This window comes from Rhincodon typus, chromosome 15 (assembly GCF_021869965.1).
Source record: "Rhincodon typus isolate 14 chromosome 15, sRhiTyp1.1, whole genome shotgun sequence".
Lineage (NCBI taxonomy): Eukaryota > Metazoa > Chordata > Chondrichthyes > Orectolobiformes > Rhincodontidae > Rhincodon > Rhincodon typus.
Window position 1 is genome coordinate 27,435,007 of NC_063346.1, and position 21,327 is coordinate 27,456,333.

General features: G+C 40.1%; 1 protein-coding gene across 2 annotated transcripts in view; it reads left to right on the plus strand.

The window, feature by feature from the left end:
• Positions 1 to 21,327, plus strand: part of zfpm1 (zinc finger protein, FOG family member 1) — a 115,392-nt gene that overhangs the window by 65,392 nt on the left and 28,673 nt on the right. For both annotated transcript variants that reach the window (XM_048605832.1, XM_048605831.1), the window contains exon 3: positions 10,050 to 10,152. The gene's annotated coding sequence lies outside the window, so the exon portion shown is untranslated. The remainder of the gene's footprint in view (positions 1 to 10,049; positions 10,153 to 21,327) is intronic.

Sequence of the window (21,327 nt, forward strand, 5' to 3'; positions counted from 1 at the left end):
TGAATGTCCTTACCTGACATCCAGGTACATGTGCTTCCTGGAAGATGGTTTGATGATCCAAATGGGAATTCTAATCCTACTTTTCCCCTCTCATCCTGAACACTAATGTCAGCTGCACCAGACCCCTCTCCTGGTATCACTCAACACAGCGTTGACTTGAATCTAAATGTTGCAACTTCCAGATCTGCAAAGCTCACTGAGTGGGTAACCTAGCTGTGCATTGAAAGAGCTTTCACCTTCATCTTTAAGTTTCCTTTTCTGCCTGTGTGAGTGCTCCATCAGGCAACACATGCTAAACAAGAAAAGGAAACCTTGGAAGTAACTTGGATGAAAGCTAATCAGGAAGAATTAATGAGTGAAAGGAACAATTAAAGTTTGGAAAGAGCAGCAAAGTACCGAATAAGATGTAGGATAGATAGAATGGCAAAAAAAGAGCTAGAACTCCCAACCTCATGTATATCATTATCACATAGATGGTATGAAATATTTTCATTCTCGTTTTGTGGCTCACTTACTTCAGTAGATAATTGATTCCATATTGAGATCTATTGTGTACAAAAATAGAAATGGCTGGAAAATCCCAGCAGGTCCCGCAGCATCTGTGGAGAAAAAGCAGAGTTAAGTGACCCTTCTTCACAACTGGATTCAAAATGTTAATTCTGCTTTCTCTCTGCAGATGCAGCCAGGCCTGCTGAATTTCTTAAGCAGCTTCTGCTTTTGTTTCAGATCTTCAGCATCCGCAGTTCTTTGTTTTATGTTATTGAGGTCATTGTGGGTTAGCTTGTGCTTGCTTAGCTATGATGGTACAAGTAAGAAAAGAAATGACTGACAAAGTTTATTTTCTAAATTTATGCTACATTTGCAACATAGCCGACCTTCCCCATGCAAACTGTAATCTAATTTATATTTTAATGCAAAGTGGTTCCTTCTCAGCAATTTCCTTTAGAACTTAATCTAACTTTGTTAAATTTGAAATCTGAATTTTACCACTATATATGCACGTAATTTTTTAATCAGGTAATTTCATAGTGTTACTGATCCAAATTATACCAGTATTTTTGACATAAACCTCCATATGCCACCGTTGGATGAATACAAGTAATGCATTACTTGCCACTCAACAGAAAGCATACAGCATTTTCTATAATTTGATAATTTTGACTTTTTCTGTGCATGTAATTGAATGATTAATGCAAATTCTGTAATTCTTTTCCTACATACATGTCATTTTCAAATCCTTTCCAAAGTTCAATTCATAAAGTTCTCACATTGTACTGTTGGAAACCTGTTTTCCTCTATGAGTTGCTTGATTGCACAATGACCCTTATGGCACAGTACCACAACTTTCTGATATGACATTGGTGTTAAATGTTCTTTTCATGTTATCTGTAAAATTTTCTAAAAAAGCGCTTTAAAATCTGTTTTCTTAGTAAAGAAACTCAACTGTTTGATGGATGCTTTCCAGAACTACAAAGTGTGATAAATTAAGCTGCTCAGCAAGTTTTTAAGTATCCAAGGCTCTATTGCATTGGGAGAAGCCTGATAAATTAGTGATAAGCCAATGATAAAGATGTGGTATGGAACATGTTTGTGTATGATATGTATTTGAGACAGTCTGTTTAATATTACCAGCACTATGTTCTTGTCATAGTTTTCCTTCAACTCTTTTAAAATATGTAATCCTTTGTAATCCAGGGTACCAGATCCATGTCTCAAGTCTCGAGAATAATTTGACAAAAAGCTGATGGTGTTAAATCTACTGGAAGTTACAAATTTTCAATGAAAATTAAAAGATGTGCTTAAAATTGGCATGTTTATTGATAGTTTCGCACACTGTAATTTCATGAGTGGACTCTTGTAACATTCCAAGTTGTCATCGTGCATCTTGAAATTGGTACAGTTTTGGCCAATTGTTTGTAACCTGCACTATTTCAGCAGTCAGCAAGGGTTTCTTATCGCAGTAAGCTATGACTGTTAGTCCAGAATTGTATGCAGTCATGTTAACCAAATGTAAATATAGGCGTTTAATGAATATGTTACTCTTTATGGTAAATTGATTTTTAATTGATGTGCAGCGATGTGGTCCAATTTTAAGAACTGGATTTTAAGAACTGGATTTTGAAGAATAATTTACAGCCTTATCTAAATATGCCTTTTAGAGGATTTCTATGATACACCATATTGCATTTAAGAGCTGGTTGATTTAAAAGACCATTAAATCAAATAACTTATGAACATGTGATGTTGCGAGGTTTCCCTCTGATCTTGATCAACAAAGTTAATTTGCATTTGCATATGTAGAACCATTATTTGACATTTGTAGAACCGTTAATAAGATGCACTCTCCTTTCAAGTTTTCCTCCTCTAATTCTATATCTGTGAGTTAGGTGCTGCCTTTCTATAATATATTCCCATAAAGGTAAAGCCATCATAGTCTTACAAAACCATAGGGATGTTCTCTCATTAGAGAGGAAATTAAACTCATGCAAAACTGTTGGCCAGCAACTGAGCTAAACTGCTTCCTATAAGCTTCATTATACAGTTCTTGAATGGGAAGCATTTTCATTTCTCAATGCACTTACACTCTTCAAGTATATTTCACCCCCCTTTAAAGGGTACCACTGTCAGTTAGGTGGAATTTACCTTAGTCAGAGGAAGCTGCTTTAGCGCCCAAGGCCAGGAAAATTGCAGAAAATGCCATTGAGCTGGTATCACGTGTTCCTACTTCCTTCCATCTTTCCCAAGATCGGGACTAAAATCAAACTCCCCCACCCTTGAAACATTGAAAGCGATTGGGAGTAACATTGCACAGGGACGCATAACTAATCCTAATCTAGCAGGTTGGAGGAGGTGAATGTACAGGAAGGAAACTGAGGCCAGATCTGAGTGTTGGTTGCGCAGACAGCGGTACCTGCAGTAAGAAGAACCAGTGAAGCCTTTTTCAGTTTTTTCACAGGATGTTAGTGTCTATCTAGACCAGCATTTATATCCCATTCCTAATTGCCCTTGAACTGTGCGGCTGATAGGCTGTTTCTGAGAGCAGTTAAGAATCAACTGCAGCCCGAGGAATTGAAATGCTGGAAAGATTTCCTGAAACATTTCCATGGTCCATTTTACCACAAATCCTCTTCTGACAAATGGCCAGGCCATACCAGCCATTCTCCCTAATTGTTCAAGAGAGCTGCTTTGCTGTACTAAAGGGCTGGTTCACCAGAAATTGAGATGATTAATGTTTGCCCATTAACTTTCTTTCTCTCTCCATTGGTGCTACAAGATCTGCGGAGTGTTTCCAGATTTTTTTTTCTGTTTTTATTTGACATATCTCTTTCTCAGACCTTCAAATATATGTTTCTTTCCTTTCAAAAGAAGTAGTGATGTGTCTCCTGGCTGCTAAGAGGTATTTTTAGCTCAGTGTTCATTTCACTTTTCATGAATTTGTTGGGATTGTTGTGCTCATACACACTACACCATGAAGCAAGTCAAGTTAGAAGACCATGAAAGATAAGTAAGGTGGGTGGGGGTGTTGTATGTGAAAATTGCATTGCAGTCAAGAATTGGGAAAGCCCCTACTGGTCTGGGCAAATTATAGAATCATTCATTTTTGTTACTTCATGAAGATATATTGTTTGGTTGTAGGAATAGATGATAAGGATATTCATTGGAATTAAGATGTAGACAATGCTATCCAAGGAGTTTTGGAGCATGTAAGTGGTGCCTGGAAACCAAGCAGCAGGCAGGTGATTTCTACGATGAAAGAAAATACGTGGCGTTTACCTCTGAACCTATATTGCATCCTCTTATACTGTCAGCCTATCAGCTTCTGAAGAAGTGGCAGATCTAATATAATGAGGGAAAGTATGAGGTAATGCACTTTGGTAGGAAGAATAGAGGCATAGACTATTTTCTAAATGTGGAAAGTCTTCAGAAATCTGAAGCACGAAGGGACTTGGGAGTCCCCTTAAGGATTCTTTTAAAGTTAACATGCAGGTTCAGTTGGCAGTTAGGAAGGAAAATGCAATGTTAGCATTCATTTTGACAGGGCTGGAAAACAAGAGTAGAGATGTACTGCTGAGGCTGTGTAAGGCTCTAGTCTGACTGCATTTGGAATATTGTGAGTAGTTTTGGAACAAGTATCTAAGGAAGTATGTGCTGGCACTGGAGGGGGTCCAGAGGAGGTTTGCAATTGGTGCAGGGCTCGTCATAAGAGGAGTGGATGAGGACCCAACGGAGTATAGAAGGATGATGTGGGATCTTCTTGAGACTTACAGAAAACTGAGAGGCATGGATAGAGCGGGTATGGAGAAGATGTTTCCACGAGTAGGAAAGACTAGGATCTGAGGGCAAGTCTCAGAGTGAAGGGACAGCCCTTTAGAACTAAGACGAGGAAGAGTTTCTTCAGCCAGAGGGTGGCGAATCTGTGGAATTCATTGCTAGAGAAGGCTGTAGAGGCCAAGTCATTGAGTGTACTTAAGACTGAGTTAGATAGGTTCTTGGTTGGTAAGGGGATCCCCCAGGGATTACAGAGGGATGCAGGAGTATAGGTTTGAGAAACATATCAGCCATGGTGAGCAGACTCAGTGGGCTGAATGGCCTAATTCTGCTCTTATATCTTATGGTCTTATATCAGTTGATCGGGTTATACACCAGCATCAAGACCGTAAGCAGGGCATCTGCTTTCATACATGCCGTGGCTGCTTCGTTTCTAAAGGAAATTTATAAGTAACTTTACAATAAAAGCCTTTGTTGACATTGAGTTTCTTTTTCCCGATCTTAACTAGCTGCAAACAGCTGAATCCCTATGAATAGCTTAAAAAAAAAGTAGTTGCAAGCCAATTACTGACTTTCTTGGCTAAGGTTTGGCTTTAAAAATAATGGCAAGTTCTTGTGTATCTGTTGTAATTTGTTTTTAAAAATATAATTATACTTAGTTGACAGACAATAGTCTTTTTTTTACAAATTGTTTAAGTTTCCCAATGAGCGTTGGATATTGCAAATGGCTTTGAACTCTGACTACTGCACTGATGAGTTCTCAGAAATGACTGTAGCTCTGGGTTTGAGGCTGAATAATTAGATTTCATATCAACAGCTCAGCAACAGCTCAGGGATCATCCCAGATTAAAATTTTCACCATCATTAACATTCATAGGAAAAGGATGTGAAAGATTTCAGGATTGCAGATGTCAGCATCATTGTCAAGCTTTGAGTAATTTCAGAGCAGATGCAAAAGCAAGACTAGGGACTAGAAAATAGCTATTTTTTTGCCAAGTATGGAGACGTATTCATTTTAATGCACTTTCACTACAAGGAGCTTTTATTGACGTCTTTGTGTTTCCTGGGCAATCACATTCTGTTTATGTGCACAAATCAGTCATCATACCTTAGGGTCATAGAGTTATTTTGTTTGTTCATTGGATGTGTGCAGTGAAGGCTTGGGTAGCATTTGTTGCCCAAACCTAATTGCCCTTAATAAGGTATTGGTCTACTGCTCCGCTCATTTCACCAAATCTCCGAGTTGTTATGGTACAGAGGTAGCTATTTGGCCCAATGTGTCTGCATTGGCTTTCTGAGAAAACATCCTGACTTAGTGCCATTCCCCCTCTGTTGCCACATCCCTCATAATGTTGCAGATCATTTCTGTTTAAATAGTCATCTAAGTTCTCTTGAATGCCTTAATTGAACTTGCCTCTACCACACATCCAGACAGCGCATTCTAAACTTGAACCACTTGCTGTATGCAAAAGTTGTGTCTAACATCATATTTGCTTCTTTTGCAAATCACCTTAATTCTGTGCTCTCTTGTTTTTGATCCACTTATAAGTTTCTCCTGGTCTTCTCTGTCCAGACTTCTCCTGATTCTACCTCCTCTCCACCACAGCCAATCCCAATGTCTCAGGGATCTAAAATCCTCCCTCTTGCACCACCTTTACAGCAATGAATAAATCTGTCTTCTCCTCCAGTGTTTTTGTTTACTGGCTTGTGGTATTGGGAGTAATCTGGAGATTATTAACTTTGAGGTCCTGTTTGTAAATTTTCTGCCTAGCTCCCTAAATTCTGACTGCAAGACCACATCCCACTTCCTACCTATATCATTGTTACCAGTGTCAATCAGGACCTTTGGCTTGATCACCTTTCCCCCAGAAGAATGCCCTGGAGCCACGCAGTAATATCGTTGACCCTGGCACACCAAGGCTGCGACATGTCATTTTAGAGTCATGTCTGTGGCCACAAAAATGCCTTTCTGCTCCACTGGTTAATGAATTCCCCTGTCGCTACTGTTCTTCCACTTTTCTTCCCTCCTATACCGTTGGCCTGCAGTTGTGCCTTGGGCCTGGTGCTGCTGCACTCCTCTGATGAACTGCCTCCTTCCCCAGTATCTAGAATGAAGAACCTTTTCTTAAGCAGGACCTTGGGATATTCCTGCACTATCTGCCTGGTTTTCTTGGATTGTCCGATGGTCACCTGTTCCCTACCTGACTGCGTACCTCTGGTGCAGTGTGGCAAACTCTCTGAATGTGTTATCTACGTGACTGTCACCCTTGAGGTTTGCACCACAGTGACTTCAACAGTGAGTTGAATTCTGAAATTTTGACTCTACAGCCTTAAAGTGCCCATGATTCCTCATATACCAAGGGATGGGCATTCCACATGGATGAACTGCCTGCCGTAAAGTAAGCTTTGTACTATTAAATATGAAGTTGAGTAGAGATTAATGATCTTGTAGTTCTCCTGGAATGTCACTCTCTGATTTTTGTTTCCAAACTCAGAATCTTGTACAGCTTTTCAACTCCAGGCCTCTTGGAGGCTGATATGGATAGACAAAGGACTAAACACCCCTGTCCCCTCCTCGCTGAACTCACAATGACTCCACTCTCTTCCACTGTACTAAATTTCTGTTGATGTACCTAAATCTTCCATTGTCATTTTTGGGTTTCCTAGTTTGGACCAAATAAAAATTTTAAAGCCAGACAGTGGATGAAATGGAGGGGAGGCGAATCACTTGCTGCAAAATGCCTAGCCTCTAACCTGATGTTATAGCCACAGGAATTAGCAGCTGGTCAAATTTATGATTAGTGATGATACCCAAGATGTGTTGGTAGCGGGGCATTCAGTGATAGCGATACTTCTGAATGTCAAGGTGAGCTAATTAGACAGTAGTGTGGAAGACTAGTTCACTCTCTTGTGCTAATTTTCTGAATGAACTATCCACCTGGTCCATTTCCCTGTACTTATCAAATTAAAACTTGTGTCAAAAAGTGATTTGCATTTATATTGTTTTTATGCGTACAGCGGGTTTTAATGGAACAGAGTTTTTGCTTCTCTTTAACATTTAGCTTCCATACACAGCACCAAAACTGATCTAATTTGCTGCCTAAGACTGCATTTCCTTTTGTAATTATTGTGATACTGTTAAAGTATCAAACAGCTTTTTAGTTCGTTGAAATGGTCGAGGTAGTAATACTTCACTTTGCCATCAGAGTGCAATGGCAGCTTTTAAACATCAATGTCTTTGTCCTCTTTGCTGTGCAATTGTCATCCAACAAGTTTCAATTCCCATGTTTCGCTGTGCCTGTGAAAACAGCTAATAGATTCCTCAAAATTTTGTCTAAGGTGCCATCAGATATGTGGATACCATATTTGCACAGAAAATGCTGTTTACTGTTGTATTTTGAGGTGCTGCCACTAAATGCTGTTTACAGGAGTACTTTGAGGTGCTGCCACTAAATCTTTAGTGTAATATTCTTTATCAATACTGCAACTGTCTCTTTTATGAATTGTACTATTCATATCCTTGTGGTATGTTTCAGTATTTACTGCACAATTGGTGTAAGGGATCAAGCTGACAACATGGTCTGACCCTATGTGGCAGACTGCAAGGATGGGTGACCATCCACATGTTAGTGGATCACCTTCATACTTGGCATATAAGCTGACCTCTCTTTTTAGAGGGATTTTCTAAACTATTAAAGGCTGACTTGTAATGCCATTATCTACGGTAAGTAAACCTATTCATTCCACTCCAATGACCTAAATTTAAAAATCCTTCCTTTTTTTTTGCTTGAAATTGAGATCCATTTATTCTCTTTTGTCTGGCTGAAAACTATATTTCTGAATAATTACAGTTATTTGGATAGGAGGAAAGTAAATTTCAGGATAAATCTATCAATGGTGCCATCTTGTGGCTGAATGTTTTATCCTATACTGTGAAAGGTAATTTTTCACTTACTGCAAATGAATTTGTAGTTAAAAACCATTTGTACTATGAATGACTTTTAATCAAGGAGCGAGAATCTCGCAAACTTTGCTGCATGCTCCTTTTTTTATGAACTGGACTTTTTAACTGAAAACGGCTCTGATCATTCCCCAGCATAAAGGTCATCGTTCATATGGGTCCATTTTTCAGTAATAATGGAAGGTAAACAGGATTGTTTTTAAGATATGGAAAGCATTATGAAAGAAATTGTACATCAACATAATTCAATAGCAGTACATCCTAATATAGTGTCATGATTATTGGTATTTGTGCTTTCTGGCCAATAATCACCACTTTTTCATGAGTGAGTTAAAGTGGGACCTGTGTTTGAGGCTGCACCACTTGTATGACATTGATACCAAATGATCTCCACTTCATACAGCTGCTAAATAGTACTTAGACCCCTTTTGAGTTTCATTGTCTCATCATTGCTATCCTTGTTATCCTCTCCAGCACCCACTACACTGCCAGATATCTCTGTTTATCTCATTCTGGTCACTTAAGAATCACTGAGTGTTAATAATTTCATTCCTGGATTTGATTGTCTAGGCCCTAATCTCTGGAATTACTTCCCACACCTCAGCACCATTCTGCCTCACTTCCTTTAAGCTACTACTTAAAATTTACTTCTTTGACTAAAATTTTGGTTATCTGTCCTTTTGAGTTTAGAGCAAAGTAGAGAGATGGTGCCTCCTTCAATCTACCTATCCCACGCTGGATGAGCCAAAATTTCTTGCAGTTCTTGGGAAGACTAAAGTCACTGCTTTTAGTCTCTGTTCCAAACTATTTTTCTTAGCTATAGACTCCACCCTCTGAATGGCTACAGCTTGAGACTAAACCAATCTTTTCCAAACCTTGGTGTCATATACTACCCAAATGAGCTCCCAAGCGAACATTTGTACAATTGCTAGGGCTACTTTGTTTCATCACTGTAACATCTACGAACATTATCTCATCCTAGTGCCTCTGCTAAACTCTTATTCTTGCCTTAGCTACCCATATATTTGATTATTCCAATACACTCTGATTCGTCTTTCATTGTCTACTCTTCATATACATGAGGTCATCCAAAACTGTGCCTTGGCTCATAGGAAGTCCCATTCACCTGAGACCCTGGTTCTCATGGTCCTGCATTTGCTCCCAGTCAAACAAACAGCTTGATTTTAAAATTCTTCTCCTTGTTTTCAGATCCTTCTGCTGTCTCACCTTTGCCATCTTTGTTATCCTCTCCACTACTATCCACTACACTGCCAGATATCTCTGCTTATCTCATTCTGGTCTCTTAAAAAATTACTGTATGTTAATAATTTCATTGCTGGATTTCATTGCGTAGGCCCTAGTCTCTGGAATTACCATTCTGGTAGGTACCATTCTGCCTCATTTACCTCCTGTAAGCTACTCCTTACAACTTACCTCTTTGACTATAATTTTGCTTATCTGCCCCCATCCTTCTATCTGTAGCTCAGTGTTGAAATTTGTTTCAAGTAGTCCTATGGAGTGCCGTGGGATATTTCATTACATAAAAGGAGGTGCTATATAAATATAAGTTGTTGGTGTTGGCATCTGATTCTGGAATTTAGCCTGGATCTACTCAACAGTAGAATTGGTCCAAAATAAAATTGCATCACATGGATGCTAAAGTTATATAAATGCATTGAACTGACTCATGATCGTGGACATTGTATGAACTAAATTGGTAACCAGTATTGTATTTTGTGAAATATGTCAAATTTAGCTCAAAAACAAGTCTCAAAATAGGAAAGCAGCTTCCTAAACTTGTTATTTTCTCTCCTCACAGTATCTGAATACAGCTCTGCAGCTGAAAGACGAATGGTGCTGGTTAAAACGACTGAAAGTAACAGTGAGTGAAGAATCTGCTAATTGTACAATCTACTGCAAAGGTACGTACATGTTCTTTTCATCAACTCTAAATAGTTAAATGGGTTATCCACATTAAATTTTGGTGAAAATTACTCCTTTTCTGATGGCCTAAGAAAATTGGAAGGAAATGTAAAAATCTATTGGAAAATGAAACCCTGCAAGCAGCTATAAATATTCTTCATGATTCATTAGGTGGCACAGTGACAGTAGTTAGCGCTGTTGTTTCACAGTGGCACAGACTTGGGCTCGATTTGACCCTTGGGCAAATCTCTATTCGCATGTGAGTTTGCGTGTTCTCTGTGTCTGCGTTGGTTTCTGCTAGATGCATTGGTTTCCTCCCACAGTATAAAGATGTGCCGAGTAGGTGGATTGACCATGCTAAATTGTCCATGGATGTGCAGGCTAGGAGGATTAGTTATGGTAAATGCAGGGTTATGGGTATAGGGTGGAGCAATGGATCTGGGTCGGATGTTCTTCAGAGGGTCAGTGCAGGCTTGATGGGCCAAATAGTCAACTATTTTAATTCTGCATGACTGTATTGGGAGTACTGATTAATCTGTTGCAGAACCTAAGTCTATGAAACAGAAGGAATATTTTCGAACTGGAAATCTGTCCACCCACCAACATTAACTTTATGCATCAATGGCAAGATTTTACTCTCAAAATAATCTAGGTAAATGTCACTTGCTGTTACTAATGCATAAACATTCTGACCACTTTGGATGAATCACCAATGGACAAACACAGATATTCAAATGCTGCTGAACATGTTACACAACCTTACTCTTAGCTTTGCAAAAACATTATCTTGCAGTCTAAAATGATTAAAAATAGAGAATCCTGGAAATACTCAACAAGTCTGACCTGTCTAGAGAGAGAAATATTCAAGTCGTGACCTTTTGATAGCAACTAAATCTACTAAATAATTCACTTGAACTGGCAGCCAATCTAAAAAACAATTGATCTAAAATGTTAACGCTCTACCTCTCGCATTTAGATCAATTTTTTCATTGAGTGGCTGCTAGTGAAAGGCCACATCTTTCTCCTCAGGTACTGCCAGACCTGCTATGCATTTCCTGAATTTACTGTTTTCATTTCAGACTTTCAGCATCTGAAAAGTTTTGTCATCTGTTTGAAGAACGGTCACAGAACTCCAAACGTTCCACAGATGCTGCCAGACCTGCTGAGATTTTCTGGCAATTTCTGTTTCGATGTCTGATTTTCTGTATCTGCAGTTCTTTTGGTTTTTATTTTGAAAAGTTTTGTCCTTGTATTGAAGTGCCTTGGATAGTGTGAATTTGCTTTATTTGGGTGATCGATATGAGCTCAACTCGCCAAAGAAAGTTGGGTCACATCATTCTGAGTTGAAGTAAGTAAGTGTTTATTAGTGAAAATCAATCCCTCAGGCATGGAAAACTAATTATTCCAAGTATGGGGTTTCATTCATTCTGGTTTCATTTGTTCAAGTTTTTTTTGTTGAAGTTTTCCTTTTTCAGTCCCTCTCATTCTGATTTCATTATTTCTCTCTTTTGTTTCTTCATTCTATACTTGTTTGAGTCGGATTTCTTGGTCAGCAGTAAATTAATTCCATATGCTGTTCATTATACTTCCACCTGCCCACAGAATTTCTACAGGATTTTTTAGTGAATTGTGCTGTGTTTGCAAAGCAACCGCACACACTGGCTTCTATCTACAGGAGCCCTGGGATGGGATAAGTAACAACCAATCAGCTTGAAAAATGGTTAATGAGCAGCACAGAATCTGGTCTCAGAAGTCAGAGAGAAAAGAGGCAAAGATAAAGTGAAATATTTTAGTTCTCCAATAATAAAAGGAATGGGGATACCACATATGAAAACATAAATTTTCAGCGCCAACAGACTTGTTTAACAGCAATTAAGCCTTATCACAGCTATAAAAATGTACTTGTACTAAAATGGACTAGCCATAACTTTTTTCTAGCAAATTTAGTGAGCATCTATCACTTATGTAAAGCAATGCAACACTGTTCCTGTAAGTTTCAAAGTTGCATTTCTCAATGAGATACCATTCTCATACTTCTTTCCGGAAGAGCAGCACAACTTTGGCAGTAACTGTTTGATTTCTGTGTTTCAATGATACACGCGTGGATTCTGAAATTTGCTGCCTAATTGGTGTGTACTGAATGATGGTAATGGATTTTTGGAATCCATTTGTAGGATGTAAGCCAGCAATCTGGGGTATTGTACTGTTCAGGTGCAGGGTGTTCCACAGTTGCTGACGTTGGATTCTGCATGGGAACAAGGGTGGGGCTTGTTGCAAGGTTTTGTAATGAGTCACTCAAATTAGTTCAAAGGTTAATAGGAGAGGTATTGACCTTTTGAGAGATTGACTCCAGACTACTGAAATGCTGCTGTTAGATTTGAGGAGCTGGGGACTCATTGAGGTCCTGGGAACCATTTGGTAACTCTATGCAGTTGGAACTCATGAGCAATCCTGGCAACATTATGGTCTAGTAAAGTGTTCAGACTCGAGGAAGGCTATAATGTTTAATTGATTTTGCTCAGGAGAGCTAAATTCAGAGACACTGCCAACTTATGTGAAGTTAGCTTTTTATGAAAGAGCTGGAATTGTGGAGTAAACAGGTCCCAGATTTCAGCCTTAATAATCCAGGGCACCACAGTTCCAGGAAAAGAGATTGACCAGTGCGAATTGACAAGTCATTGTGGCATTTCAGTTCTGAGCAACTTCGGGGGAATTCAAAGGTACGATCTTCAAAAGTGAAGACTTAATGTCCATTGTGAGGAGACAAAGTTTTAATAAGTGTTATTACCTCTAATATCAATAACATCGGAGTGGATTGATGAGAAATTCATGTGATCTGTCTTGACGACATCTATTATTTGATGTGCTGTCTGGGATATTCAACCGCATTTTGTCCATTAACCCATATCTAGCTCATGCTGATTTTAAATTTTACAATATGTACATTATTGTTTTATCTGTCTAATTTTGTATGGTAAAGTTTATTTTGTTAATTTGAAATCATGGCATCTTGTGGCTTTATTCTCTTAGAAAGTGCCTAGGATTTCAAACTTTAAGTAACAAAGTTATTGGTTCCTAACAAGATCATAAGATAAATTTGATGGTTTTGTCTGGGATCATAACAGTTGTTAACCTCAGTTGTTTCTTCACTGGTTGATTGAATTGACCGATTCTAATTTGCACTTCCTTCTCAATCCTTGTGCTACTTAATGTGATTGGTCAAGGAAGGAGATGCACAGTTGTTTGCCCTTCTCACCTTGGTCCTCGAGGCATGTTTCCCGTCATGCTTATTAGCTTGCATTTTCAGCAAATTACTGTGTAAGAAAATATTAAAACCTGAACCTCACAAGTGCAAATGTGACCTATAGCATACACTATTTAATGCCTTAGTGCAACAAACTAAAGCCCATAACTTTTAAAATCACTAGTTTTCTAATCAAATCAGAAGCTCCTGTCTATTTTCAGATACTATATTTCTTTAAGCAAAATCAATGTTTTGTGTACCGATACAAGCGTAAGTACAATTAGGAATGAAAAGCTTTATAATTGTCAAGAAGTTTTAGTATTTTGCCAGTTTGTAGGAAAGAACGTCTTATCCAAAAGGCATGAGCAGAATTCAATGCAAACAAATTGTTTCACTCATACTTAATGGAGCTTGTGCACCTTTAGATGCTTGGTGTGAATTAATTTAAATATTTGTACTTTCAGCTGACCATCTACAACAAAAGCGTTGTCCTATTTTTCTCAGGTGGTGCTAAAAGTACCTAAGTAGCTCAGATCGTAATGCATCTATATCTTGGGCAATTATCCAGTCCTAATCAATATTATTCTGAAACGAAAGTTTTATTTTGACCATTTTAAGTAGCCCATTGTGATCTTTATTGAGAAACTATCAATCTAGGATCTTCCATTATAATTTGCAAAAGACTTATCACTGCTTCCCTGACTGCTGAATGCGTGACCTCCCTGCAGATTTATACAGTTGTTATTTGAAATTATATTGTTATTTCAAATTTATATACATTGTGTAAATTCCCTTTACTAACATTCAGATTCCTTTTGAAAGTCAGAATGGAAGAAATGGTTTACTATTGTGACCTAATGTCAAACTAATTCAACTGGGAGTGGCACAAAATATGTGGACAGCAAAAGATGGACTTTGTAGACCTCTTTATTTATTAAATGATGTTTTAGCTTGTAATGACAGAATCCAGATATTGGTCTGTAATGACCACACAATTACAGCAGAAGCAGAATTAATGCTATTTCATTAATTAGCTTTTCTTGTAGGTACTTAATGATAAAAGTTCATATCCAAATTCAACCTCTTGGTTCACAATTAAATAGAATATAATCTTACCAATCGTTCTTTGATGATTTGTGCACTTTAAAATTAGTGTGCAGTATTTTGATAAATGGGTAAGTGTACCAGTTTGCACCCAAGATTTGTAGCTGATAACTGCTTCCTTTTATTTAGTGGAATGGGCTGCCTTTTTTCTATACTAAACCAGGGTTAACAAGCTGAAAGAAACCACTCCCATTTTTGTCCTTTTTTGTTCTGAATCTGTGAAAGAAAATGCTGGTAAGGCTTTGCAATCACCTTTCCTAATCAGGAATAATCCTCACTTCAGAGGAACCAAAAATTTTTCATGTCACACTCTGGGGAATTACTTCCATTGTAGTCTTAACATAGTCAAATAAGCTCAGGAGGCGATGGTTATCTGTAATGTATGAGTAAACGTGCTCCACTTCCAATCTTCCACCAGTTTCTGTTAGCACATCCATCCCCAAACACCAATTACTGTGAAATTGCTTTGGAACATAGGGTGTGATTTTCTGCTTACAGAAGAATGACAAAGCATGAGCACATTAAGTGAAGAATTGAGAGAGCTGTGAAGAGGGGGCTGGAGAATGGGACTAGCTAGATAGTTCTTTGGGGGACCGGTACAGACATGATGGGTTCAGTGACCTCCTCCTGTACAGTATGATTCTCTCATTCTAACTTAATCAAGCAAAAGTCTGATTCTTGCTGTGGAGGTAAATTTAAGTCCTCCCTTCTCAAAAGACAAGTTGCCCTTCTCGCCATCATGAGTCAAACTTCATTTGCATGTATTAGCATCTTATTAGTTTAATAACTTGATGGAATTAACTTCGCCTTCCCAATTAACACTCTGCCCAATCAAGATACATAGATACTCAACTGCAGCAATTGCCAGCAGGTACAGTCCAGCCTGCAGAGGGTGAAGGAGCAGGACTGCAGTCACCGCATCAAAGCAGAGCTCTTGGACCAAACGGGATCTACAGGATTTGATGCAGTGATGGCCAGACACATGAAAGCCTGTGTAGACAATGCCTCAGGATGTCCCAAGCTATTGTCTCTTACCTATGCCAGTTGGTAACCCTGTCCCAATAGCCCTAAAGGTAACAGTTACACTGAATTTATATCCAATGGATCATTCAGGGAGCTATAGGGGTCTTTGACATTTCACCGAAATGAACTCGCTGACTTTTCATCAACTCACTAGTACGTCCAGGATGTCACTGATTCTCTCTTCACAAGAGCCACCACTTCATCTCTTTACCCCTTGATGCAGGGAATCAGGGCAGCTTAGACTTGGGTGCCGTCACTCATTTTACACAGGCTCAAGATGTAACCAATTGTGCCCATGTAACAAGCAGAGTGACCTATCATGAACCAGCAGTTTTAATTATCAGAAAAGAATTCCATCCCTTAATATTCAAATCATTTGACCACAAAAGCCAGATAATGTAGGTCGGATGCTAGATATCGAGGGAGCTGCCATGACTTACACATTCTGGATCACTCTCACAAGTGCCAATGTTTTCTAAAAGCTGTTGGCCCATACAGTGATGGTTGTTGGGTTACAAGGAATGCCCTCCCCACCCTAGCTGATATCACCAGTCCGAAATCCCAGACTGACATTAAGGAGAGGTACAACACTGTGCATGCTTCCTGAGGAGCGCTTGAAGAGCAGATTGTAGACGCCCTGGAATTGAGGTTCTAATGCCTAGTCTGGTCAGGTGGTGTAATCTCAGGCAGAGTCCCACATCATAGTGATGTGCTGTGCCTTGCGCAATCTGTTGACAAAGTGGGGCATGTGTTGACAAAGGAGGAGAAGTGGAAGTAAGAAGAAACCTCAGAGGAGGAAAGTCTGAGTGGGAATCCTCAGGCTGGGATAAATAAGTAAAGAAAACAGGACAATGTTCTATTGAGTCAGAGAGAATAGAGACAACCCAACAGACACCGGCTTTCAGGGTGACGGAGTGGCCAGAGACATTTTCCGTACACGTTGCACTTTCGTTTACACAGTCGGATGTCAGGTCTCTGCATGCTGTTTTCAACATTCCTCATTGATTGAGATAGATCTCACTGCCTCTATAAAAGATAATGTGTGCACAAACCTCACACAAATATTAATGCTGTAGCACCTATAATACAAGAAACACTACTGTGACTGGGTGCTCCTAGATAGTTGTGTAAATATGAATTAAAGACATATGAGTCACAGTTTGTAGGCTACTCGCTAAATTGTCCCAGACCATTAATCTGCTTCTATGTGCCTTACCCCCTCAGTAATCCTGCAATGCTGCAGAATGCAATGAGGCCTTGCACCCTTGCAATGCCACAGAATGCAATGAGGCCTTGCACCCTTGCAATGCCCAAGCATCCTCACTGACAATGCTTCCAATACTATGACTATGAAGTTTTGAGTTATTCCCTTCATTTGACTCCACGATACGAGAGATTGACATGTGATTCGGTCATCACCAACCTCCTACCCTAAGATTTTTTAGCCTGATTTTGAGAACTCCAGACGTTGGACACACACACTTTTTCATCGTGGAGCCTGTAGGTATATGACACTTGCCACCATTATCCCATAAGTGCTTATACGGGGCATAGCTTTTGGATGTCCCTGATTCTGTTTCTACCCTAAATGCCATTGTTGACAACCACGTCTCCTGGAGAAATCTGAAGTGTCTTGACTGTAATCTGCAAGAGATATGCGCTTGTGTAATGGATGAGGCAATCACTAGTCACCAAGGTGCAGTGTTTGAAGTGGAGCACTTTCAATTGTGAAAAATGCTTCACTGCTGTCACTTCAGATTACCTTCTAGAAAACTATAACAGACTTTGAAATAGTGCAAGTGAGTATATTTAAGGTTCTTGCAAAGATTTCTGAATATATACTTATAAAATGTAGTACATATGTAAGTGCATATACATATAACATGAATGTCTGTGTCACTGATGTGCCCGGAGAAGGGCCTTTTTTTTTAAATCCCCTCCTTCCCACTATATCTAGATGCTGCCCCAATGACCCACGGTGAGAATGGAAGTAGTTTCCTGACTGGTACGCTCTTGTAGTAGGAATCCTCTGGAGTTCCTGGGTCTCAGGCACCTTTGTTTGAGCTGCTGTAGACAGTGGGGTCACTGCTTTGTCCTGGATGACACTCAAGAAGGTTAACATCATCCTGGCCAAAGCCCAAGTGATTGGCATGACATCCAACACCTTCAACATTCAGCCCCCTCATCACCAATGCACGGTGGTAGTATGGACTATATGCAAGATTTTTTTTATTCGTTCATGGGATGAAGGCGTTGCTGGCTTAGGCAGCATTTATTGCCCAAAGGGCAGTTAAGTGTCAACCACATTGCTGTGGGTCTGGAGTCACATGTAGGCCAGACCAGGTAAGGATGGCAGTTTCCTTCCCTGAAGTGCATTAGTGAACCACTTGGGTTTTTCCTGACAATCGACAATGGGTTCATGATCATCATTAGATTCTTAATTCCAGATTTTTTTTATTGAATTCAAATTCTCCCATCTATCATGGCGGGATTTGAACCCAGGTCCCCAGAACAATATCTGGGGATTTAGATTAACAGTCCAGCGATAATACCACTAGGCCATTGCCTCCCCTAGATGTATTGCAATAACTCCCCAAGGCTCCTCTGACAGCATTATCCAAACCTGTAACCTCACACCTGGAAGGATGAAGGCAGCAGATACATAGGAACACCATCACTTGCAAGTCCACCTCCAAGCCACTCACCATCCTGACATTAGACTATGTTGCTGTCCTCCACTGTCACCAGGGCAAAATCCTTAGTTTCCCTCCTAAACAGCACTATGGATGTACCTGCATCAAATGGATGGCTGCTGTTCAAGAAAATAACTCCCCATCACCTTTGCTGGGGAATTGAGGAATGGGCAATAAATGCTGGCCTAGTCAGCGATGTCCACATCCCACAAATAGGCTTTAAAAACAAAATGCCACATGGTGAGTTGTCCCCAGTGAATAGGAAGCACTGTGTCTATGATAGATTATTAAATTGAGAGCCCAAGGTGACTGTGAACAGTGTACATCATGCATGTGATGAGGTGTGCAGGCAGTTATTCCATTAAGATAGCATATTCCTATGAATATATGTTAGCAGAGAGACAATGGTGCAGGATGCAGCAGTTTCATCCAATTTCTTTTGGCACTGTACCCTTGTGAACTGCTAAGAACTGAAGAAATCAGTCTGGATGGGTTTGATGGGAGGGCTGAAAACAACAAATGCTGGAGATTGCAAGTCCAGATAAAGTGATTGCAATGTGGGATTGGCAGAACAATGGTGTGTCTAACCACCAGACTTGAAAGAACAGTCCCACTGGGGTTTGGGGGGTGGACAGACAGGACATGGTGACAGACAATGTAACAAATAAAGCTAAAAGAAAGGGAAGAAATGGGATCAGAGATAGTAGGAACTGCAGATGCTGGAGAATCCGAGACAACAAGGTGCAGGGCTGGATGAACACAGCAGGCCAAGCAGGCCAAGAAATGGGAATTGGTTCACAATTTGAAGATGTTGAATTCGATATTAAGTCCAGAAGGCTGTAAAGTACCTAGTCTGAAAATGAGATGTTGTTCCTCCAGTTTGCATTGTGATTCACTGGAGCACTGCAGCAAGCCAAGGACAGACAAGTGTGTATGCAAGCAGGACGCTGCATTAAAATGACAAGCTATGGGAAGGTCAGGGTCATGCTTGTGCACAGACTTGGGGGTGTTCCGCAAAGTGGTCACCCAGTCTGCATTTGGTTTCTCCAGAGTAGGCTACATTGGATGCAGCAAATACAGTACACAAGATTGGAGGAGGTACAGGTGAAGTGCTGCTTTACCTGGAAAGACTGTTTAGGCCGTTGGATGGTGAGCAGGGAGGAGGTGAAGAGGCAGGTGTCACACCTTCTGCAGTTACATGGGAAGGTGCTGTGAAATGGGGGATAGTGTTAATGATCGAGGAATGGACTAAGGTGTCCCGGAGGGAACGATCCCTGTGAATTGCAAACAGGGGAGTGAGGGGAACATGTGTTTGGTGGTGACGTTCTGCTGGAGTTGTCTGAAATGGCGGAGAATGATCCTTTGAATGCAGAGGCTGGTAGGGTGAAAAGTGAGGACGAGGAGGACCTGATTGTGCTATTGTGAGAGATGGGAAAGGGCAAGGTGGAAGCACGGGTGATAGGTCGGATGCGGTTGAGGGCCTTGTCGACCACCATGGGTGGGAAACCCCGGCTGTGAAAGAAGCAAGCCATGTCAGCAGCACTGTTTTGGAAGGTGGTATCATCCAAACAGGTGCGATGTAGGTGAAGGAACTGGGAGAATGGGATGGAGTCCTTCCAGGACATGGGATGTGACAAGCTGTAGTGAAGGTAGCTATTGGAGTCAGTGGCTTTGTAGTGAATGTCAGTAGACAGTTTGTTCCCTGAAACAGAGACAGAGAGGTTAAAGAAAGGAAAGGAAGTGTTGGAAATGCATGATATGAAAGTTATAGAGAGGTGGAAATTGGAGGCAAAATGAACAAATTTTTCAAGTCCTGATGGGAGCAAGAAGCAGCACTGAAGCAGTTGTTGATGTCCCAAGGAAAGCATTGTGGGAGGGGCCCAGTGTAGGACTGGAACTCCTGGTATCACTCCCATGAAGAAGACCTTTCATCTTTCCCAACAGAACGTCTAAGGAGGTCACCACTAAGTGCAAGACAAGATCCCCTTTCTTCAGCGGCAGTTTCAAGGGAGTTGGGGGTGTGGGGCAATGGATGCATGACTTGCAGTGAGTGAAATGGTGTCCAGCTGGTGCTTGAATATGTGTCAAAATCTTCAAACCCAGAAGGTCCAGCCGTGGTCAAGGACTTCCCGTTTAAAAGTAATTCTCCCCCATGTTCTCCAGGACACTGTACTGATAATGGCAATTCCTCTCTTGGTATGAATCTTGGGCACCATCTGGAAATTTGTCCAAGTAGAAATTCTTAATGTGTTTTACTGGCAGAGAGTTGAAAGAATATTTGATAAGACTTTACAGATCTGTTCAATTTTATATTTACCTGATGTTGTATACCTACATCCTCTAGCAGGAATCTGGATTAAACCTATGTCTAGAAGTTTACACACCACGTTCCCCACCAACTCTGGGACTGGGCTGCCATACTCTAGCCCTGGGTGAATATTATTGTTTTTTTTCTCACCTGCACAGTTGCATTGTGGCCAATTCTTGCTACTGTACTGGCTTTTATGTTTCAAGACTGTGGTAGATAACCTCTAGTGCTTAGTGAGCTGGAGAAAAGGTTCCTAATCTGATTGGGTGAACTCCTCAAAGGAATCTTTACTGAAGCTAAATCAACCATGATTAAAATAAACATACTATACAACACAATGTGCCACTAGAAAAACACAAACATAAAACGTGCTCTTTAGGTAATTACTTGCTAATTTTGATGTTACCAAGAATGAAATACCAATACTGGGAAAAATCATATTGCAATGGTACATTGTGAATAGAAATAGGTTTCTCAGAAACATGAGCAATAAATGTCTTGAAGTGACAAAATAGAACCTAGTAAAACACTTCAGTTTTTTTTACAAAATGAATTTCATTTAAATTTTTTTCTATGATTTACAAATATTTTGGATCATGTTGGTTTCTAAAGTGGTTTACAAAGATATTCGGAGATAGTAGGAACTACAGATGCTGGAGAATCTGAGATAACAAGGTGTGGAGCTGGATGAACACAGCAGGCCAAGCAGCATCAGAGGAGCAGGAAGGCTGACGTTTCGGGCCTAGACCCTTCTTCCCGAAATGTCAGACTTCCTGCTCCTCTGATGCTGCTTGGCCTGCTG